Source organism: Tursiops truncatus, chromosome 7, assembly GCF_011762595.2.
Source record: "Tursiops truncatus isolate mTurTru1 chromosome 7, mTurTru1.mat.Y, whole genome shotgun sequence".
NCBI classification, from domain to species: domain Eukaryota; kingdom Metazoa; phylum Chordata; class Mammalia; order Artiodactyla; family Delphinidae; genus Tursiops; species Tursiops truncatus.
Window position 1 is genome coordinate 49,137,414 of NC_047040.1, and position 25,984 is coordinate 49,163,397.

The window sequence follows — 25,984 nt, forward strand, 5'->3', positions numbered from 1 at the left end:
ATAAACCATTAGTATGTATTATTTGCTCACTTATCTGTGTGAATCTTTTGCCTACTTTTTAAAATTTTATTTATTTATTTATCTATTTACTTATTTCTTTATTTTTGCGGTATGCGAGCCTCTCACTGTTGTGGCCTCTCCCGTTGCAGAGCACAGGCTCTGGACGCGCAGGCTCAGCGGCCATGGCTCACGGGCCCAGCCGCTCCACGGCATGTGGGATCTTCCTGGACCGGGGCACGAACCCGTGTCCTCTGCATTGGCAGGAGGACTCTCAACCACTGCACCACCAGGGAAGCCCTGACTGCTTTTAATTAGTATTAGTTTGTTTGCTGTTTATTGAGTTTTGAGAGTTCCTTATACATTCTTGACACAAATCCTTTACAGAAATAGGATTTTAAATATTTCTCTCAACCTGTGGCTTTACATTTCTTTCTGTTAACAACATCTTTTGAAGAGCAGAAGTTCCTAATTTTGATGAAGTTACAATTTATAGTATTTAATCGATCATGCTTTGGTGCTATGCCTAAGGAATCTCTGCCTAACAAAGATCACAAAGATTTTTCTCCTATGTTTTCTTCTAGAAGTTTTAAAGATTTAGATATTACATTTTGTTTTGTAATGTATTTTTTTTACAGTTTGCATTGATGCAATGTAAAACATTAATATTTTGATAAAAAGTTAACCTTTTCCCATTAAATAACATTATTTTATACACTGTCAATTTTATTACTTTGACAGTGACGGTCAGTTGTAGGAGACTTTTAAGTGATTGATGACTGCACAGATGCAGAATATAGCGGCACTTTACAGCTTGCACTGGTATATGGCAAAGCACTGTCTAGAGATAAGTAGTCAATAACTAAGACTGCTTTCTTATTTTTATTTTGAAGAGTTGTCTATCATTGAAAGAATGGCCGAACATTTAACTTTTTTTTAGTGTAAGACATAAGAAGTACTGAATATAAAACTGAGTGATGAATTAGGAAAAAAATTAAGATTGATCATTCTCAGAGGTAAATTTAGTACCACAGCAATAACTGTGGCATTTAAAGATTTTTTCCAATATCTCCAACTATGATACATTCTTAGATAGATTTAATACTAGTAATTTGAAGATACTTTACTGAAAAGAAGAGAGATAATCTTTAGGAAACAATATTCCCACCTCTGCAACTTGTTTTGTCAGTTGGAATAGTTTATTGGCTTATACAATGAGCAAATCTTTGTTTAAACTTAACAAATTAAATTAAATTACAAGTTACATTAAAAATGTAATCATTTGTTGATTACAAATGTAATCAACGTCTTTGCATTACAATAAACTATTTCTAATTATTGCTTTTGTACCAACACTTAATCATGAGATAACTGAAAGCTAGGGAAGAAAAAGTGTTCCAATGGATGCTTTATTTCTCAGACCTGCAAGTGTAAGTCAGAGATGAAATATCTGAATAAAAACTTCCCCAATACTTTGTAACTTATGCGATTTATTTTCTAATCAACCTTGTGCAACATGGAAGAAAAAACCATTGTGTATCATTTGCTTGACTGTTATAAGTCTAGACATTTTTTAATATTGAAAGCATATGCCTAAAGGGGGAAGGTAAAGAATATAATATGTTGCATTTGTCTGATTCTTTTGATGAGTTTTTTCCACTGAAATCACTTTTTTCCAGATTTTTATATATTTGCTATGTTTAATATGTTTCTATTCAAAACTCCTCTGTTTCAAAACTAATTTAATTTCTATACAAACACGAACCATTGTATAACTTGGATATAAAGTTTATGACTTACTGTCTTAATTTTTACAACATTTTTTCTTTTTTCTCTGAAATTAGACATTTCATACTCTCATTTCTCTCCTTTCTCTGTTTTTTTCAATTGTTGTTCTATGACGTTGTACATACACACACACACACATGCACACACCTCTTCTTCACTTGGCTTCACAACCAAATGTTAAGTAAAACAACTGAGTCAGCATATGAAATCCAAAACTTCCCCCCTTCCCCAAGGTTAGTAGGTTTACTTATTTATGTAGACATTTGAGCTTCTTTACACTAGATCCATGATTTAGGTATGCTAACCCACATAGTCCCTGACAACATCATTATTGCCTCCCCCACAGAGCAGATGGCTTTAAACCTTCTGGCAATGTTGACTTTATCCCACAAGGAAGGGACTGGGATCAACATAGACGGACTTTTTGTCTTTTCTTCTAAACTTACCATTAGAATAAGTGTTTCCTGCTCCTCGTAGAGGATTGAAAGAGAGAAAGGAGAGATGCCAGAATTTTTGCACTAATGGACTAACTTCACGTTGAGGGAAATAATAGATATGGGAGAGAAGGTTCACAGATTTCCCACATAAACAACGGGAAATATAAACAAGCAGAAAATATTTGACATTAGGGTGTTATTCAGAAGACAGCCAAACCACAGTCAAAAAGTGGGGGTTAATAATAAGAATCTTGCCTTTCAGATACATGTTTCATGGATAACCTGTAGAGATTTTCATTAGTCATCGAGATAATGCAAGTTAAACAGCCAGGGCTAGGAAGAGGTGAGGCACTAGTCCAGAGGAAAATTTAAGGGAGTGATAAAAAACCACATTGATCAAGATAAATGATATTTTGATGTAACCTTTAAAAAAAAAGAGAATAACAAACTTATATCAAAAGTTTAAATAAAAGATAGGACCAGTTGTCTGGGCCACAATGAGATATCTATTGAAATGTATAAAAATTTAAAAGACCAGCAATACCAAGTGTTATCAAGGATATAAAGCAACTAGAACTTTCATGAGTTGCTGGTAGGAATTTTAATATTTACAACCATTTTGGAAAACTTTAAATACTGTACACTTACCCTATGACGCAGCTAACCCAGACTCATCCTGGTATATCCTAAGAGAAATGGAAACATATTTTTACAAAAAGACTTATGCAAGATGCTCATAGCAGCTATATTATTAAGCTACAGATTGAAAACAACTCGAATGTTTATTAGCAGAAGAAAGGATAACCAAATCATGCCATATTCATAACATGTAATCTTCACAAAAACCATGCAGAAATAAAAGGAACAAAAGATTATATATTGTACAATTCTATTTATATAAGACTCAAGAAGAGGCAAGAATAATCTATCATGAGAGAAATTAAACTTAAAAATACAAATATTCATATGCTTCTGTGAGGGTATCACTTGGAAATGGACTGACGTGATGGAATTTTTTTTTTTTTTTTGCTTTAGGTGTGTGCATCTGCAAAACCCATTCAACTCCATAATTAAGATCAATACATTGGATTACATAAAATATGTCCCTTCATTTCAAAAGAAAGGGGGAAAAAATGGAAGGGGGATTAGAGCAGTGTTTCTCTTTTTATTCATTATTCCTTCCTTAAGTAGCTTTTTCTGAACCTTTTTCCTAATCACACCTGCATATATGAAATTTCAATACCACAGATATATCTATTTATATATATTCATATAGCTGTGCTTCATACATAATATACTAAAGTTTTTTGCTCTCTCCCCAGTAACTCATTTTCACTTTCCTGGGGACAATATTACTCCCACTGAGAATGCATGGACTACAGTTAAGTGGGTTACATAGTAGGTTGTCAGAACCATCAAAGTGAAATTTAAAAATTATTCATAACTCCTTTATTCCCCAAATGAGAAACTGGGTCAATAAATAAAGTAGTTAGTGAGAATATAATTAATTTCCTTGCAAAGATCAGGTAAGGAAACTGATTTTTAAAATGTTAGGACAGCAGAAGCAAGAACTACAATCCTGCAGCCTGTGAATGAAAACTACATTCACAGAAAGATAGACAAAATGAAAAGGCAGAGGACTATGTACCAGATGAAGGAACAAGATAAAACACTAGAAAAAGAACTAAATGAAGTGAAGATAGGCAACCTTCCAGAAAAAGAATTCAGAATAATGATAGTGAAGATGATCCAGGACCTTGGAAAAAGAATGGAGGCAAAGATCAAGAAGATGCAAGAAATATTTAACAAGGAACTAGAATAATTAAAGAACAGTGACGAACAATACAATAACTGAAATGAAAAATACACTAGAAGGAATCAATAGCAGAATAAACTAGGCAGAAGAATGGATAAGTGACCTGGAAGACAGAATGGTGGAAATCACTACCATGGAAGAGAATAAAATAAAAAGAATGAAAAGAAATGAAGACAGCCTAAGAGATCTCTGGAACAACATTAAACGCACCAACATCTTATTATAGGGGTCCCAGAAGGAGAAGAGAGAGAGAAAGGACCTGAGAAAATATATGAAGAGATTATAGTTGAAAACTTCCCTAACATGGGAAAGGAAATAGCCACCCAAGTCCAGGAAGCACTGAGAATCCCAGGCAGGATAAACCCAAGGAGAAACACAGCGAGACACACAGTGATCAAACTGACAAAAATAAGAGACAAAGAAAAACTATTAAAAGCAACAATAAGTACTAGGGATATAATGCACAGCAGGATAAATGTAATTAACACTGCTTTATGTTATATATATGAAAGTTATTGAGAGAGTAAATCCTAAGAGTTCTCTTCATAAAGAAATATTTTTCTTTTTCTTTTATTTTGTATCTATATGAGGTGATGGATATTCACTAAACTTGTGGTAATAATTTCACAATGTACGTAAGTCAAATCATTATGCTCTACACTTTAAACTTATACAGTGTTTTACGACAATTATATCTCAATAAAATCAGAAGAAAAAAAGGGAAAAATGACAAATAACATACAAGGGTACTCCTATAAGATTAACAGCTGATTTCTCAGCAGAAACTCTACAAGCCAGAAGGGAGTGGCACAATATATTTAAAGTGATGAAAGGGAAGAACATGCACCAAGATTACTCTACACAGCAATGATCTCATTCAGATTTGATGGAGAAAGCAAAAGTTTTACAGACAAGCAATAGCTAAGAGAATTCAGCACCACCAAACCAGCACTACAACAAATGCTAAATGAACTTCCCTAAGTGGGAAACACAAGACAAGAAAAGGACCTACAAAAGATAACACAAAATAATTAGGAAAATGGTAATAGGAACACACATATCGATAATTACCTTAAATGTGAATTGATTGAATGCTCAAAGCAAAAGACACAGGCTCGCTGAATGGATACAAAAACAAGACCTGTATATATGCTGTCTACAAGAGACCCACTTCAGACCTAGGGACACATAAAGACTGAAAGTGAGGGGATGGCAAAAAGATATTCCATGCAAATGGAAATCAAAAGAAAGCTTGGGTAGCAATACTCATATCAGATAAAATAGACTTTAAAATAAAGAATGTTACAAGAGACAAGGAAGGACACTACACAATGATCAACGGAACAATCCAAGAAGAATATATAACAATTATAAATATTTATGCAACTGAAATAGGAGCACCTCAATACATAAGGCAAATGCTAACAGCTATAAAAGAGGAAATCGACAGTAGCACATTAATAGTGGTGACTTTAACACATCACTTACACCAATGGACAGATAACCTAGACAGAAAATTAAAAAGGAAACACAAGTTTTAAGTGACACAACAGACCGGATGGATTTAATTCATATTTATAGGACATTCCATCTGAAAACAGCACATTATACTTTCTTCTCAAGCGCCCACAGAAAATTCTCCAGGATAGATCACATCTTGAGTCACAAATCAAGCTTCAGTAAATTTAAGAAAACTGAAACTATATCAAGCATCTTTTCTGACCACAATGCTATGAGATTAGAAATAAATTACAGGGAACAAAATGTAAAAAACACAAACACATGGATGCTAAACAATACCTTATTAAATAACCAAGAAATCACTGAAGAAATCAAAGAGGAAATCAAAAAAACCTAGAGACAAATGACAACGAAAACACAATGATCCAAAACCTATGGGATACAGCAAAAACAGTTCTAAGAGGGACATTTACAGCAATACAATCCTAACTCAAGAAACAAGAAAAATCTCAAATAAACAATCCAAACTTACACCTAAAGGAATTAGAGAAAAATAACAAACAAAACCTAAAGTTAGTAGGAAGAAAGAAATCATAAAGATCAGAGCAAAAAAAAAAAAAAAAAGAAAGAAAGAAGAAAACAATAGCAAAGATCAATAAAACTAAAAGCTGGTTCTTTGAGAAGATAAACAAAATTGATAAACCTTTAGCCAAACTCATCAAGAAAAAGAGGGAGAGGACTCAGATCAATAAAATTAGAAATGAAAATGGAGAAATTACAACAGACATCGCAGAAATACAAAGCATCATAAGAGACTACTACAAGCAACTCTATGCCAATAAAATGGACAACCTGGAAGAAATGGACAAAGTCTAAAAAAGGTAAAACCTTCCAAGACTGAACCAGGAAGAAATAGAAAATATGAACACATCAATCACAAGCATTGAAATTGAAACTGTGATTAAAAATCTTCCAACAAACAAAAGTCCATGACCAGATGGCTTCACAGGTGAATTCTATCGTTCATTTAGAGAAGAGCTAACACCCATCCTTCTCAAACTCTTCCAAAAAATTGCAGAGGAAGGAGCACTCCCAAACTCATTCTATGAGGCCACCATCACCCTGATACCAAAAGCAGACAAAGATACTACAAAAGAAAGAAAATTACAGACCAATATCACTGATGAATATAGATGCAATATCCTCAACAAAATACTAGCAAACAGAACCCAACAACACATTAAAAGGGTCATACACCATGATCAAGTGGGATTTATCCCAGGGATGCAAGTATTCTTCAATATATGCAAATCAATCAATGTGTCAATTTGTTAATCAACACCATATTAACAAATTGAAGAATAAAAACCATATGATCATCTCAACAGATGCAGAAAAAGCTTTTGACAAAATTCAGCACCAGCAAGTGAGCATAGAGGGACATACCTCAACATAATAAGGCCATATATGACAAACCCACAGCAAACAGCATTCTCAATGGTTCACCACTGAAGTGAAAGCATTTCCTCTAAGATCAGGAACAAGACAAGGATGCCCACTCTCACCACTATTGTTCAACATAGTTTTGGAAGTCCTATCCACAGAAATCAGAGAAGAAAAAGAAATAAAAGGAATCCAAACTGGAAAAGAATAAGTAAAATTGTCACTGTTTCCAGATGACATGATACTCTACATAGATAATCCTAAAGAAGCCACCAGAAAACTACTAGAGCTAATCAATGAATTTGGTACAGTTGTAGGATACAGAATTAATGCATAGAAATCTCTTGCATTCTTATACACTAACAATGAAAGATTAGAAAGAGAAATTAAGGAAACGATCCCACTGACCATTGCAACAAAAAGAATAAAATACTTAGGAATAAACCTACCTAAGGAGGTAAAAGACCTGTACTCAGAAAACTATAGGACATTGATGAAAGAAATAAAGACGACACAAACAGATGGAGAGATACACCATGGATTGGAAGAATCAATATTGTGAAAATGACTATACTACCTAATGCAATCTACAGATTCAGGGCAAGCCCTCTTAAATTACCAATGGTATTTTTTACAGAACTAGAACAAAAAAACCTTAAAATTTGTATGGAGACACAAAAGACCCTGAATAGCCAAAGCAATCTTGAGGGAAAAAAATGGAGCTGGAGGAATCAGACACCCTGACTTCAGACTATACTACAAAGCTACAGTAATCAAGACAATATGGTACTGGCACAGAAACAGAAATATAGATCAATGGAACAGGATAGAAAGCCCAGAGATAAATTCACACACCTATGGTCGATTAATCTATGACAGAGGAGGCAAGAATACACAATGGAGAAAAGACAGTCTCTTCAATAAGTGGTGCTGGGAAAACTGGACAGGTACATGTAAAAGAATGAAATTAGAACACTCCCTAACACCATACACAAAAATAAACTCAAAATGGATTAAAGACCTAAATGTAAGACCGACACTATAGAACTCTTAGGGGAAAACATAGGAAGAACACTCTTTGACATAAACCACAGCAAGATCTTTCTCGATCCACCTCCTAGAGTAATGGAAATAAAAACAAAAATAAACAAATGGGACCTAATGAAACTCCAAAGCTTTCGCACAGCAAAGGAAACCATAAACAAGACGAAAAGACGACCCTCAGAATGGGAGAAAATATTTGCAAATGAATCAAGGGACAAAGGATTAATCCCCAAAATATATAAGCAGCTCATGCACCTCCATATTAAAAAAACAAACAACCCAATCCAAAAATGGGCAGAAGACCTAAATAGACATTTCTCCAAAGAAGATATACAGATGGCCAAGAGGCAGGTGAAAAGCTGCTCAACATCACTAATTATTAGAGAAATACAAATCAAAACTACAATGAGGTATTACCTCACACCAGTTAGAATGGGCATCATCAGAAAATCTACAAGCAACAAATGCTGGAGAGGGTGTGGAGAAAAGGGAACCCTCTTGCACTGTTGGTGGGAATGTAAATTGATACAGTCACTATGGAGAACAGTATGGAGGTTCCTTAAAAAACTAAAAATAGAATTACTATATGACTCAGCAACCCCACTACTGGGCTTATACCAAGAGAAAACCATAATTCCAAAAGACACATGCACCCCAATGTTCACTGCAGCACTATTTACAACAGCCAAGTCATGGAAGCAACCTAAATGCCCATCGACAGATGAATGGACAAAGAATATGTGATATATATATACAAAGGAATATTAGCCTTTAAAAGGAATGAAACTGGGTCACTTGTAGAGACGTGGATGGACCTAGAGACTGTCATACAGAGTGAAGTAAGTCCAAAAGAGAAAAACAAATATCGTATATTAACGCATATATGTGGAATCTAGAAAAATGGTACAGATGAACTGGTTTGCGAGGCAGAAATAGAGACAGAAATGTAGAGAACAAACGTACGGACACTAAGGGGAAAAAGTGGGGGTGGGGGATTGGTTGTGGGATGAATTGGGAGATCGGGATTGACATGTATACACTAATATGTATAAAATGGATAACTAATAAGAACTTGCTGTATAAAAAATAAATAAATAAAATGAAATTCAAATAAAAAACAAAATGTTAGCACAAGTGTTACATATAAAATAATGCATACAATTTTTATAGACAAAAAAGATAATTGATTTTATCCATTAACAGCCATCTGTATTAAACATTTTGAATATTTTTAAACTGATAGTTTATTCTGCCTCAGAAAAAATGCCTCAAGCAAAGTGGGTACAGAATTTTATAATCTTGAAATACAGAGAACTCTTTCATAAATTTACTTCAACAGGTATCTATGTACCCTTAATTTTTTTCCCCTTTCTCTATTGTAAGTCTTCCTTGAAAAAAAATTTAAATGATAAAGCTCTTTACATTGCTTAGAGCTGGATATATTCCAGCAATAAAAATGAAGTTTTCCTTTTACCATTTGTTTACAATAAATAGCTTTAGCAACTCAGTGGTCATCAGAGTTATAACCAAATATTTATTCCATATTTATTTTTTAAATTTTACATCACTGGCAAAGCTATACTTTAAAGTTGTAAGCTTTATTATGCTGGTATATCAGGCAAATGAGTGTTTGATGGGGTGTGCTAATGTGAGCTAAAAATAAAATTCCATCTGTTCACCTTTCAAACTACACCGCATCAGTACCCTGCATATTGGGTACTACGTAATTTAACGAAATACAAATAAAAATTTGCTTATTTTAATCTGTCTTTAACAGTAAAAGCAGGCTACTTTTAAGAGGAAACAATTCATGTATGGTTTTCTGGAATGCAACAAATTTGTATATTTGTCAAGATAAGCCAAATATAAATAAAAGTAAACAATGCAGTGACTGTTTTAGGTTCAAGAAAAATAAAATACTTAAGAGTGTGTACCATTAAAGTTTCATCAACTCACCAAGTGCTTGAATAACATATAGTACATTTTAAAGTAAATACATACCAAATATCTTTCACATATAGAATAATTTATCAATTGGAAAATACATATCCTTGCTTATGAGTTATTATGTTACCTGGCTAAGTAAAGTAAGCCCTATTGCTTCATTTATTTTACTTTTATAATCAGTCTTCATATCCCTTTATGCATGAAACCTGTTCCTTAATATTTTCTATGCCATAAATGTTCTTGTTGGGCTTTAGTGAGTAAACAGCTTGATGATAAACAGAAAAAAATATTCTTGCAAATCCATTGTGTTGTTTGATGTAATTCCACAATGTACTTTTGTTAAAAGCATTTTAAAATTAACATTTAACATTTGCTATGGATATTTTACTATCCTATGACTAGGAGACACATTTAAACTCAAATAGACATAGTCCTTTCACCTATTTATCATAACCAGTTCTGATAGCTTTCATTGAACTACTAAGACCACAACCATTATTTCAAGTATTCCACTTTGAGGTATAACACCACTCAGAGTATGCATAGGATGGTAATTCTATTTTATACCCAATGTACTACTTGATAGAAATTTATATACATATTTTTCTTTTGAGGCATAATTATTTTTTCATTGATGATTGTATTTCTATCAAGGATAGATATAAACATACTCTCTAGATCTTTTCCCTTCCATTTGCCTATTCACTCACACAGATATTTTAGTCAAAACGAAAATAACCTGAGATGCAATTTCACAGAACACTGCTGGAAATACCTGCTCTCTAGTAATAGAAAGATGCTGAATCATTTTTTTTTTTTTTTTGCGGTACACGGGCCTCTCACTGACGTGGCCCCTCCTGCCGCAGAGCACAGGCTCCGGACGCGAAGGCCCAGCGGCCACGGCTCACGGGCCCAGCCACTCCGCGGCATATGGGATCCTCCCGGACCAGGGCACAAACCCGTGTCCTCTGTATCGGCAGGCAGACTCCCAACCACTGCGCCACCAGGGAAGCCCCTGAATCATCATCTTTTAGCCTATCTTTCTGCCTGAGATTTCCTGGTTTCTCTCACACCATATTGTTTTGACTATGTAACTTGGTTTCTATTTTCTTACCTAACCCACTTGTCTGATGGGTCGGTTTGACCATTATATTTGGTTTGACAGAGTGTGTGTATTAATTTATTACCTCAACAAGGACGTTTTAAAGCATGAAATGGAGCCCTAGTATTAAAAAAACTGGCAAAAGAAGCATAAGTCAGGTCTGTCCTGGGAAAAATTGGCTGAGTGGTCAAATTAAGGTCTGATCATACTCGGACAGGATTTCTGGTATCTCCTTCATCCCCATACATTTATGCCATTTGAAACCCAGTACTCCTCACTTGACCAAAGGATGGATGGAATAGTCCACATTTAATTTTCTGTGCCCATCAGGAGGGATGGATATGATGTTTCTCAAATAATCACTTTTATGCTCTGCCTTACAAGATCTTCAGGTCAATTTCTCCTCTAAATAGCTCATGTCGCCTGCTCTGATTTAGCCTTTTCTGCAAGCTCTCTGCTATGTTCGAAACTCTAGAATTGACCTCTTCACCTTTGGAAGTTTTGAGAAAATGGTAGATAAGTCCCTATAGATGCTATACTTTAATGTGCAGATTCTTAATGTATGGTGGAAAAGAAGGAAAGTTTTCCTTTTTCCAAGAAAAGTTTTATAATTTTATATTAAAAATATATTTACATAAGGGACATCATTAATTGAAAAACATTATCTATTTTATATGACTATCATGGGATTTATATTTTTTAAGTTTTTAAGTAAAATATAATCAAACTGTATACAAACCAAGAGGGAATTGATAGATGCCTGGATGGAGACTCTCAGTGCAGTTCTTGGCAAGGGTAGATAAGTATTTAGAAATAAGATTCTTACTGTTGTGGTACACCAGCAATACTTCAAGACAATAAATCTTGAAATTAAAACCATAAAAGTGAATAATTTTGAGTCTAATGTTTTATGAAACAATACAAACAGTTAAGTCTTTGTAATCAAAGAAGAGGGGGGATTTAGACTAAGATTTCTGACTAGCTGGACTACACTATTACATAGTTATAGCACTCAGCTATAGTCAAATAAACAATAATATTTTAGTGGATAATCTACAGGGTTTTTTGATATTAGCACTAAACTGAGAAGTGTGACAGTGAAGGAAAGAACAGATTATTTTAAAAGGACTGTAACATAATACAATTTAGCATTAGATGTACAAGTTAGTGTTTTTTAAAGTACAGAGCACAGCACAAACTTCTTTTTAAAAATGTATATTACTTACTAACTTTGAAGTGGATGTACATTACATATTTACAGTTTGTGTGTAAGACTTTTAAACATACGGCCCCTTTTTAATTTTAAACATGTGTCCTGTTTTGCTCCTGAGATAGCTAAACACATATCTAAACACAGAGCCACACACTGACTATTTAATAAGTGGTGCTTACTGCCAGGCCAAATGCCAACTGCCTGTGCCATCTTGTGATAGTATCTATCAAAGTATGAGAGTTGAATAACCTGTACTTTGTTTTCTTTTTACTAAAAATTCAGAAGCTTTTTTTCAAAAGTAAAAGAATATGACCTCAGGTCATATTCTACTGAGGTTATTTGAGATGCTGTTCTTTAAAGTGAACCTACCTCCTTATCACCATTTTATTGGGCTCAGCCCTTCTTCCATCTTACTGAGTGTATCTTATTTCCTTATATCTTCTTTCAAATTTCTGTACCTTTTATCTTCAACTTATCAACTGTCTACTATCTTGCACAATCCGATTTATTGTAATTTGAGAAAAATGTTACCTTGTATAATTTTCTTTCTTTATTTTGACAAGAACAATTAAAACTGATAGCCAGATGATTCTCTAAAGAGCTGTTTAAAAGCACTTTCTGTTTTACCTGACTCTCATTGTATAGAAAAGGATATGCTTTTCTACCTAACTCTCACTGTGTAGAAAAGAATATGTAGCGAAAAGAATATTACTTACATATGATGTAAGTAATTAAAATGAGTACTTACATCATTTATAGCATTTCAATCAGTGCAGTGGATAAAATCACGTTGGAGACTACTCATTAACTAAACAGGATCTGACAGTAATAACTGGACAGTTCATTTACCACATGGGAATTATTTTCCATTGAATAATACACTTAAGAGGAAAAGTTTTCAGTGAAAAAAATATATATGGGGAAAACCTTCCTGTCTTAAAATATAATTTAATTAAGAAACCAATATATGTATATATACATTCTCATCTCATCCAATTAAAAAAAAATAGAACTTATACCAGTAAAGTTTTTATGTTTTGTTTGCTTCTTCTCTGATCCCTTGAATTACTACTTTCTATCTTAATAAATGTAGTGGGTAGTAGTAAAAATCAAAGTTAAATGATATGCGTTTATTTTGCAGTTGGACAACCTGCTATTAATTGGTGTTATGGCTTACTATCCAACATGGAGTGATGGATTACTAGAATAGAATTGAAATAATGCTGGATGTGAGTTCTAGCATACTTACTAGTACAAAAATGCAGGAAACTGGGTATTTTGTATGTTTAAATTGAAGGGAAACAACCTTTATGTCATCAAGAGCCAATCGGCCTTTTAGTAAAACTATTTGGGACATTGTTTAGCAAAATGTTTGCCGGTGAATAATACCACAGATTATTGCATATTATTTTTACATTCCTGAATGTTTAGTCCAAATGTATGTGTTGTACATTTAACATGACTATAAACATATAAATACTCTTGGACAGGTATGCAACATGTGTTTTTGTGTATGTATGTATATGAGGGGTGTGTGTGTGTATGTGAGAGTATACACGGATTTGCTAAAGCTATATTTTATCATCCTGGCACAGACCTTACTATCAGATAGAAGGGTCCATATTTGACCTGTTATAATCTGTTTAATAATACTTTTTCTGTGTTCAGTGTATTATAGTGGATATAATGTTGCCTTGGGAAGCAGAGATCTGAACTCTTTATTCAGTTTTCAGAACTTACTACATGGCTTTTAATGAGTCATTTAACTACTCTGTGCCTTACTTTACAGACCATAAAATAAGTTTATAGTTAAGTGTATAGAAAGATGATTTCCCCAGTTTTGAATTTTTATGATTTTCTATAGCAAAAAGAAATTCCTTTTCAACTTTTCCACTGTAATTTAATTTCTTCCAGGGTTGGATTAGAAAATAATCCTCTGTAGTCATTAGCACAGAAACTAAAATTAGAAATTTCCATGAGGGAACACAGAAAAGAACGGATATTAAAATAAAAAAGTTTACCAGCTTTATTATTTCTCTGGCTTGACCAAAAATTTTGCTGAACATTTCTAATTTTATGGTACCACAATATGTCAGCGGGAGGAAAAGCATTAAAAAAAAAATTCCAGTGCCCTTCATTGTTTAGATGTAAATTAAATTTATATTCTGAGTTGTATTTAAGTATATATTTTTTAAAAAAGCAGGGATAATGACAGATAACATTCACTGAGTGTGTACTATGTGACAGTTACTGTGCCAGGAATGTAACAAGGTCAATTTCATTTAATTCTCAAAACAGCCCTATGAAATTAATTATATTAATTTGGAAACAGACTTTAACTCTGAAAAAGTGGTAATCCTAGTACAAAAGTATTTTTTTAATCTCATAAAATCATAGACCTACAAAGTCTTCATCCATTTTCCTGCCTCTAGGCTTGACTCCACATAAAACATCCCAGAAAAATTAAAATGTACCATTTTTAAAAAAAACCTTCAGGGAAAGCAATTAGCTTTCCTCCCTTGGAACTTAAGTAAGTTTTAGGATCAGCAAATTACTTTTCTATCTGGTCTTGATCCTTTTTTACCCTATTCTAAAACTATAGCTTTTCTAAATTTCATGGATTTATAAAATATCCATTAACATATTTCACATAATAGTCATACACATGAAGACAATTCTTAAATACTGGTGCAGAGAGTGTTAATTGTGATAATTGGCAACACTGCCTTTATTTGAGCTAGTGGCAAAAATAGCCCAGTAATGAGAGTTAGATCAGAGAATTTAAGATCCTGATAACAAGTTATAGATACGCTAATTGGCTGTAGTATTGAAAACGAGAAGGTAATAATCATGGCACATGGTTCTGCAAATAAATGACCTGAATAGAAGAGAAGGGGGAGAAGGAAGGCTAAGGGAGAAGTTCAAGTCCACAGACAACCTTGGAAACTCGGAATATGAAATCCAATGTGATGGATCTCCCACAGGGCAACATTTTAATCTCCTTTCTTCCCACTCCCTCCCTGCCTCATTGCCTCAGATCTGTTGTTTTGTTGGATTTTTGTTTTTATTTGTTTGTTTTTTCTTTTTGGCTGTTTGTAGGAACAATTACTATCCAAGCCTTTATTTTCCATTTTTGTCCCTTTTCTTCCTTGTTTTACCATTTCTGAAAAGAAACTAGTTTCTATAGCTGGGCTTAAGCAGTAGGCAAAGAAAATTGTGGTTACAAGAAAAAAGGTGGTTATTTTTTGTTTGTTTTACTGCATGAGTCTATACCTAAACAAGCCATTCCCTTTAATATTCTTAAAATGTATTCTGGTTCAATTATGAGAATGTGTTGTTGATAAATATTGCTTTATTTCTAATAAAAAATTTAGTATCTTTAAAAATTTCCCTTACAGGTTTTACCCAAAGTGAGAATTAAGTAATATTATATATGTAGACAGATACATATACACATATATCAGTTAATCTTTTACTAATAGATTTTATAATAATTACTTTATTGATAACTAAGCCATAGTTTCCCAATAGAACTAAAAGTAAACAAGAGGAAAATTATAAAAATAAATAAAACCTGAAAATTAAAAGAGAATTTTAAAAGTGATCCCTATTTTAAGGTGGAAAAAGAACTCTAAAATTTCAAAGCAAAAATGAATTAACACAAAGAAGAGACTATTCAATGTCAAAACCTAATGCTGTAACAATAAAATTTATCTGGGTAACATTTTACTGAGTTGCTTTTAATATCTACAACAGAAAGAATGAAAATGATTAACCTAAGTATTAAACTTAACCTAGAAGAGGAATACAATAAGTCAAAAAGAAAATAGGATGGAGTTATTAAAGTTGAAACTAACAAAATACAAGAAAAAAAGAATAAAAATGTAAAATTTGACCCCATAAAAAATGAATAGCATGCATAAACCCTTTGAAATTGTAATTTAGACAGAGAGAAAAGAAATTAAAAAAAAAATACACCACCAAGAACAAGAAATCAAATATAAGCATTGCCAGAGAAGACATGAAAAGTGCTACATAGACAATAAATGTTAAAATCTAAAGGAAATAAATATTTTCTAGTAGAATATAAATTGCCAAAATTGACAAAAGAAGAGGTTGGTATCATGAATTATAGAATTTAGCCAATACTCACCGATGAAAACCAGCAAATCACTAATGACTTTTAACTGGCATGACAGGGCTTTTTCAAAGGGGTTATCTCAGCAAGTTTGATCATTTCAAAGTGGTTTATCTACCCCATGCCAAAACAGAATTTACTAAATAAGATTAACAATAGAATTTCATTTCTGTATTAACATATTTACTGGCTAAGTCCCGTATCAGCAACCTCTACTAGAAACGAAATAATTTGATCAAGATTCCGTGAAACATTTTTCAGATAATCAAGCAATCAATTTTTTTTTTTTTTTTTTTTTTTTTTGCAGTATGCGGGCCTCTCACTGTTGTGGCCTCTCCCTTTGCGGAGCACGGGCTCCGGACGCGCAAGCTCAGCAGCCATGGCTCACGGGCCTAGCTGCTCTGTGGCATGTGGGATCTTCCCGGACCGGGGCACAAACCGGTGCCCCTGCATCGGCAGGCGGACTCTCAACCACTGCGCCACCAGGGAAGCCCCAAGCAATCAACTTTTAATGAGCATCCACTGGGCATGCAGCCTCTATCCCGCATTTTCTTGGCTCTAAATCTTGCCCTCTTGCCAATACTTTTTCACCTGTTATGGAAAGACACGCTATCAATAGATTTCACATTTCTGTTGCAGGAGTAACTCCCTATACACCAACAAAACTATTCTGTATGCTCACACTTTTCATGATCTCATGGTTGGTGGTGTAGGCAAGGGTGGTTTATGCATCTGAGTTTGGTTGTAGCCACTGCCCCCAAATTATCTGTCCAAGCTGCTGTCCTTTGTAATTCAGTTCAATATGCATTTCTGTCTACTAATTTCCAGTCATTGTGCTCAGCACATGGGGCCTAAAAGTTTAATAAGACAACATAATTTCCCTTAAACTATTTATACTCCAAATATAAACAATAATAATAATTCACTACAGTAAATTCTGATGAATGGACACATGGATGATTGACTCGTGGTTTTACCATTACTCATTGTGTGAACATCAGTAAGTTTCTCATTAAAAAAAAAAAAGTATTATACTGGGTTTTATGAAGATAATCCTACACAAGAAAAAACTTACATCCATAATTGTATTTATAAAAAAAGAATAATAAAATAAATCCCCATGTGCAAAATTCCAGATTAAAGCACAGAATATTACCAATGATTTTGTACCTCCTGCTGTCTCCTCCTTGAATGTATCACTTTTTCTACTCACTCAAATTAAAAGAACTTTCGAATTTTATTTTTCATTGTGTTTTATTATGTATGTGTTTATTTGTAAACAGTATATAGTTGATTTAGTTTTATCTGATTTTGAAATTTATAAATGGTATCTTAACTACATAACTTTTTTTGAAAGTTGGAAGTTCTCATGGTGATGACAGAAATGCAAGAAGGCAAGTCAACTTCATAAACATGAAGTCTTTCATGTATGGAGGTTTTGCTCACTTCCTGCCTATTAGCATTCCATAGCTAAGTCCAACGTAATAGCTCAGGGAAAAATACACCTCTTTATTGGAAGGAACTGCAAAACAACATGGCAAAGGGCTTAAATAGGAAGAGGTACAAATACTTAAGATCATTAACGTTAATGCTGTCTCCACATTGAGTTTCTTTTGTAACTTCTTTAAGAAAACTTCTCATGTATTGTTAATGTTTTTACATTGTATTTTAAAATCTTACAAAGTTAGGAGAGATCATGTGAAATCAGTGAATGAGTTCAAATTTTTATCCTCTTTCTAGTCGTCTTATTTTACATTAACTCAGAAGATGGAAGTCTTGCCAATACAACATAATATTTCACATTGCTCTGATGGTATAAGGGATACACAATATTTACTGTAATAAACACTAAAATAGTAAGAAAATTTGAAATATTGTCAATTCTAGGTATGAAAGTTAAAGAAGTTGGACTGATATTTATTTAGGAAACTAAAATAATGTTCATTGCTAATCCCCAGATGAATTACCCAAAACTAGGTAGAATAAAAGCAGATATTCAGCAAACTAAAAGCAATTCATTACCTTAATTGTGGTTATGGCTTCATTATACATTTTAGAAATATATGGTTTATTGTATTATATTTCAATAAAGCTGTTTTTAAAGGTGCTTTATCAAACTGTATGAGTCATTAGCCCATGTTAAATTGAACAGATATGGACTAAAAGGCAGTGTTCAAGTGGAGTTCCTAGAAACATCCTCAGGAAAAGTAAAATAACTTAAAATACATCATGTATGGGTATATTAGAAAGCCTTCCAGTGTCCTGGGTGGTATTTGTAATTGGCTACTCTCTGTGTAGGTTTTAAATATAAATGGGTTTCCCAGAGTGAGGACATGAAAGAACTTCTGTGAGATCTCTCTGGCTGTTTAAGTATATAATAATAACAAATAACACCTAGAAAACACCTAGACAAGATGGGGAAAGAGCTAAAATCTACCAGAACTTTCCCAAAGAGAAGACACTACACTCTGCTGTTTATTAGAAAATAACCCCCATCCTTTTCTTTGTTGGGAAGTGTGTAAAGTTCTGCTATCTTTAAGAAAGCTTTATAATGTACAAATCATTCTTTGAAAGTCCTCTAGAAGGGAGAAGAGACACATGAAGGTAGGAATAGATAATGCTTAGGATTTCTTTCTCTTCTGCATTCTAAATGAGAAGAAAAATTGAAGCCATGAGTTCAGAATAAATCTTGAAAGACCATGTGGATTTAACTTAAGAATACTGATTAGATTTCAGATATCCTCTCAAAAATTAAAAAAAAAAAAGTGAAGTGTATTTTGCTCTCCTTCCACAACCATGGATGGATTGCTGTTTATCCTATTTTGGATGCATATGGATTAGACACATGAATTCTTAAAAACAAAATGGGGATACAATTTACATTCTTAGCTTTGCCTATTATTATTATCCTATACTTAGTTATACACAGCAAAGTAAAAATAAATCAAATGTATATGATCAATTTAAGACTGCTTGTTCTTGAGAGGAAATAAATCTACATCTCACGTTTTCTTTTATTTGGTGGGTGGGGGAGGGGAGATAACTTTCAATATGAAGAGTAACGGGAGTAGTTCTAATCCAAATGAGAATTTACAAGATGTTTCGAAGAAGTCCAAAGGTGTTATAATAGAGGATGAATTCTCTCAATTACACCCTTCAGTACTACAAAAGCTATAAAGTTCCTAACATTTTTTAATGCCAAAAATCATCCTTCCAATGGTTTTCAAAGCAAGTGTTTCATGTTATGGCAGAGAACATATGTTTAATCTGCACGGACTAAGAAAGAAAAGCACATTGTGCTCTTTTCCTTATGACCTCATAAAAAGCATGCAAAAGCTGTAGATTTAAATCCTAACTAACTTATATAAACATAAAAAAATGAAGATTAGATAATAAATGTGAGAAAAATAAGAGACAGTGTTTTGTGTCAGGCCCTTTCTTACAGGAACTTTTCATGTCTATCTAAAACCAAAAGGTTGAGATATATTCTAATTTGATCACAAAATAGAGATGAATTTGTTTTCCTTTTTATTTTAATTGTTACTCTATGTGTAGGTACCTTGTAAAAAAAAGTTACACTTTAAACAGAATAATCAATGAATATCACATAGTTACATATACAACCCATCTATGTAATTTGACTCCTATAACCAGTTTGACTTAAAAATAGTGTCTTATATTTCCACTTTAAAATAGAATTATAGAAGCATTTTAAGTTTCACCACTTTCTATTGTCTTAATTTGGGATAGGAAATGGTCTTTAATATACATACCAATCACAAAACAATTTGCCATGGCCTGTTGCATTCATTGAGGATTTGCAGCCCAAATAATGGACCTTGGGAAATATTGTCCAGAACAATTAGCAAAGTCAGCCAGGTGAGCCAGTGTAGAGGATGCTACTGGATCCCACCCAGATCCTCTTTACCAGCTGGGACACCCATTTCTCAAATGCTGTATATTTCAGCATCTAAAAACTCACTTTGCTCCCCTCTCAGAAAAATTGCCCTCTGCCAGATAGAAGAAACTTCATGCTCCCTCCCTGAGAAGTCCGTCAATGGACTGATGGTACAAAATGCTGGCTACTTGACTCCAAGGGGAACTAACATTTTGGTGTTATTTGGCCTCTAATACATTTTCCATGGGATCATACTGAAGATTGTCTCCAGCTGAGACTAGGTTCTTACTGAGCTTTTTTCCTCCTACCCTGTCTTGCTTCCCTCATTTCTTTTCTCCTGAAAGATTACTGTATTCTAGTTTATGATGTTTCCATGGTGGTGTGAGCTAACAGTTATACATGTATATTGGAATTGAACAATTACATAAATTAATAGCAGTCTGTGGGAACCAAGTTCTCACTGTTTGAGTGAGAGGTTACATACAAGCAAGGGAAGAAGTCTAGAATGATCCTAGTGGTAACGTATTAGACTTGGAGACATCAGTATTAGCTAATGTTTAGGATAATATGGATACAGTGATTATATATAGAAATAACAACAGATATGTGTACACACACAGTCTAGTATGCACACATATATTTCCTTGCAGTGTCAGGTCAGGGGGCCTAGAAGCAGCAACACCCCTGTAGCGACAAACACACTTAGCACCCAGATCTTGGTTTTTAATACTATTCTCCAGTGAAAGGAATCAGGACTACTTGAAGAAATGGCTGATTCTACTACTGTGGCAGGAAATACAAGATGCTCCTGGAGAACGTATTAGCACCACAGTGTAAGGAACTGCTCAAGCATACATATGCACAAATACATGCACACACACACACAATAACCACAGCATCAAAAGAGCACAGAAGCCAACTGAAAGAGCTAATGATGGTCAAAGCTGGAGCAACAAAATAGATTTGGATTATAACCTAATATATAAGGTAAATATTCATGAGTCCATACTGATACAAATAAATGATTGAATAAATTAATAAATGAGGAAGAACAGACAAAACTCCCATGTAGAGGATTTCTCAATAGTTTAATGTACCCCACCCTCAAAAAGGTGGAATAGAACTCCCACTCCTTAAGTGGGCTATGCACAGTGACTTCCAAAGAATACAATATGGAAAGGGGGAAAATGTAAGGCTACAGTAGAGAAACCTGACAAACGCCACCTTAGCCAGGTGATCAAGATTAGCATTAACAGTGCTAAGTGATGTTGACAGTATAGCTGACACTTGAATAACATGGGCTTGAACTGCTCTGGTCCACTTATATGAAAGTATTTTTCAGTAATAAGTACCACAGTACTGAATGATCCGTGGCTGGTTGAATTCCTGGATGCAGAACTGCTATAAGGAGGAACGGCGGTTACAGGATGACTATAAATCATAAGTAGATTTTTGACTGCTGGGAGGGTCAGCACCCTTAACCATCATGTTGTTCAAGGGTCAACTGTATATACCCTTGATAAGATATGACAGCCACTTTACCTCTCTGGTATTTCTATCCAACACCCATACCCCCAGTCTAATCATGAGAAAAACATTAGACAACACTAACAGAGGTACAGTATACAAAACATCTAATCAATAGTTCTCAGCCCTGTCAAGATAATCAAGAACAAGGAAAGCCTGAGAAACTGTCACAACCAAGAGGAACCTAAGGAGACATGACAATTAAATATGTGGTATCTTAAATGGGATCTTAGAGGAGAAAAGGAACATCAGGTAAAAACTAAGGAAATATGAATAAAGAATGGACTTTAGTTATTAATATGCATCAATGTTTGTTCATTAATTGACATTATGTACCATCTTTGCAATTTTTCTGTCAATCTGAAACTATTCTAAAATTTAAAACATTTTTAAAAATACTACTTTGAAAGGAACCATTGTTGCCATTTATATATATGTATATATGTATATATCCCTTTTCATGTGTGGAGGTTTTAAGTACTGTACAAGCAAATTAGTATCACAAAACAGAAAGCATTTAAAGTTTAAGATTATATCTGAACAGAAAGTTCACTTTCTTTGGTAATTAGTTTGCTTCTGCTTATCTTTATTTCCAAAATATTCTGCATTGTTTTATTATTTTATAATATCATCTACATAAATTTTATAAAATTTTACTTATTGTTTTGTAATATTGTTTTCTGTTTTCTACAATCTTATCTTTTGGATTTGTGAACACAAGAACTAATAAAAATATTCTAGATGAATATGATTACATATACAGAAGAATTTCTTTTCAAAACAAAACCAGACCATCTTTAATTTTTAACTCTTTTCAGTTTTAGGCTGATATTTCAGTAACTTCCAGACCTCTTTTTCCTTCCCGTCTACAATGCTGTAAGCTCTGTCTGATCAGAAATTCCTATCATAGTCATCGACTAGCTGAGTTCAACATTTGATCTATTTGTTGCACAAGCCAATGTACAGGCCCAGCATGTACAACTTCTGTCTTACTCCTGACATTCAAGAAAGAGAAATACTTTAATCTCAAAAAGAAGTAAAATGAAATATCTGAATATGCTTGCTAAATTCATGTGATATTTAAAAACAATCTTAAAACTAGTATTAGGGCAAAACTCCATATATGATAAACCCAGAGTTAAGACATGAAGTCAATTTTAGACTTAAAATTTATAATGCATAATAGATTTTTATCATGTATATGTGTGTATGCTCTATCTTCTTACAAAATTTAATGTTAAATAGCATATATCTACATCTGGATATAACCTACGTAAGTAAATGTCATGTCTAACAAAAAAACATATTAAAAGGGAAAACTTCTTTCTCTTAGCAAATATGATCTAACTGGATTCTAATTACAACTGCCTATTAGTAAATAAAACATGCTGGGCTTCCCTGGTGGCGCAGTGGTTCAGAGTCCGCCTGCCGATGCAGGGGATGCCGGTTCGTGCCCCGGTCTGGGAAGATCCCATATGCCGCGGAGCGGCTGGGCCCGTGAGCCATGGCCGCTGAGCTTGCACGTCCGGAGCCTGTGCTCCGCAAAGGGAGAGGCCACAACAGTGAGAGGCCCGCGTACCAGAAAAAAATAAAATAAAATAAAACAATAAAAAATAAAAAAATAAATAAAACATGCTTACATTTCATAAGCATGTCTGAATTTCACTAAGTCCACGTATCATGCCTGGGTGTTAATGCAAACAACACATATATAAGTTTAAGTTTTTCCAAGAGAAAAAAATTTTCTTGGAAAAGACACATCATGTTTTTTGAGGTACTTGTTTTAATTTCTTAATTAAAATATTTAAAATGCTTCAATATCTAATTTATATTACTTTTCTAAATAACAATTTAATTCACTACGTGCTTTCCTTTAGTAAATGATAAATATATAAACACACAAATGCATGCTTTCACAAATGTCTGAGTGTGCGTGTGCATTATATACGATATCTGTACTCATATGCAAGATTAGGAAGTAAAGCATACATGCACAAATTTCATTTGATAAACAATCAACTTTGTTCTCATTAAATTATGCAAAAGTGCCCTATTTTCTATTTATCAGAACTGTTCCAAAATATCAAAGAACAGTAACCTATATGTTTACCATATTTATTCTACATATGGGTTATTTGAAAATGTTAATCATTGTAAGTTTTGAAACTTTTAATTGGAAGCAGTTGCTATAGAAATGTGAAGTGTATTAATTTTACATCCACATAATATGTACATTTTATTTAGAAGCTAAGGATGAGAAAAGGAGTGAGAATATATAGTATCCTTAAATAAACTTAGTATATTAAAAATATCTAATACTTTGATTTAGCTATTGAATTACCAAAAGTAGTACTCGTATTCTATATTTATCCAAATATCTAGTCCTATTTTCTTACTTAAAAAAAATTAAAACAGCAATGAAAAAATAGTAGGTTCTCCAGAACTCTTTCTTCTAAAAAGTTTACCTGAATAAAACTCTAGTATTTAGTGTGGATGATTTAGGGTGAAGGTTTTAATCTTTAAAGTGAGCAGTTTAGAATCTATTCATGTGATTACTCATAGACCATGATGTTCAAATAGTAATTACTGTCATTTCCTTTCACCATTGTATCAAAAAATAAAGAAATTTTGGGGTCAAATACTTTAAAATACATGTAGATGATACACATATACTTCTATGACTTTGATCTCCTACAATAATATAAAAATTCTGTTACATAATTCTCAAATCACAAGATAATTATAAGAGATAGGTGGGAGATATTAAATATACTTTACTTGTATTTAGTATTTTATGAATTAAATATTCATGTCCCATTCACTAAAACTAGTAAAATTAATTTATGGAGAGCATTACACACTCAAGAAGTGTATTTAACAATTACAAAAGCATAAGAAAAAAATGTATAAACTTGTACTACTGCAAAACCTGAAAGTGACCCTATAGAAAGAAGAGTCAAATCAAGGAAAACACTTTAATGGCTGGATATTTTCTTGCATATCAAAATAGTTTGCAGGCATAAAAACCAAATACAAAAACACATTAGTGTGTTTACAAATTACATTTAACGTTTACAAATTTAAGACCACAGACAAACAGAGCTGAAGACTGTTTTACCATAGTTCGCATTTTTCACATTTTCTTCTACCCTCCTAGTCCAATTGATAATACAGATCACCAACATAAAGAAGCTTTTACAAGATTTAAAAACATATGTATATCTTCTAAATGGATAACACATGAAATTTATTTAATATTATGCAGTAGTATTTACAAAATTTTCAGGTAAAACACAGATTGTGATTATAGCACATTTTCAGAAAACCTAGAAGAGTAACCAAATTGGTTTATAAAATCTCACAAACTTCTAGGTTGATGCTTTTCAATATATTAATTTTTTAATATGGAAATAATTATTTTTTTAAAGAGAAAGCTACAACTACATTGAAATTTTAAATGTTTAAAACTAGACAGTTCTCAAGGTTCTTTATAAATTTAGTTCCTAAAATAAATAATCCAAAAACCTCAAATACAACAAATAATTCCATCCAAATTTTAAAATGTTGACATGAAGATCCCTAAAAAAACTTAAGCAGACCCCTCCCAAAGGAAAGAGAAGTGAGACTTATTTACACAAGGAGAATGTGATCTCCATAAGTCAGGCTTCTGAATCCTCTGAAGTTAAGTTCATTGCTAGAGAGACCAGATCAAGATTCTTAGGGATCACAAATTTTTATAGCAAATCAAAATGATTCTTCAAGGCCATAGGGTCACATTTGACTAACAATGTGAGCCACATATGTAATTTAAGTTTTCCTAGAAACATAAATTATAAAGGCAAAAATAAGCAGGTTAAATTTTAATATTTGAAATAAACACATTAATGTAGAATCAACATAAAAATTGTTGATGAAAATGTATTTCACATTTTTTTGCTAAGTTTTGAAATCTAGCATGTATTTTACATGTATCCATATCTAAATCTTGACTGGGTAGTACAGCACTATGATGTGTTAGAGGAACTTCAGTACCAGGAAGTTAAATAACATAGAAATTTGAAATTCTCTGATCTGGGACAATACTGGTCTCTGCTGCTTTGACTGACCTGTTGCTTTTTTAACACTTTAGAATCATGCTCTCTATTTGAAGGCCACTGTTTCCAACAAACTAGC

At 33.2% G+C, this 25,984-nt stretch overlaps 1 long non-coding RNA gene across 1 annotated transcript in view; it reads right to left on the reverse strand.

Annotated features, from left to right (window-relative positions):
* The window catches only part of LOC141279069 (uncharacterized), a 384,583-nt gene that overhangs the window by 163,926 nt on the left and 194,673 nt on the right, over positions 1-25,984 (reverse strand). The window contains exon 2 of the long non-coding RNA XR_012332821.1: positions 2,871-2,908. This is a non-coding gene — a long non-coding RNA (uncharacterized lncRNA). The remainder of the gene's footprint in view (positions 1-2,870; positions 2,909-25,984) is intronic.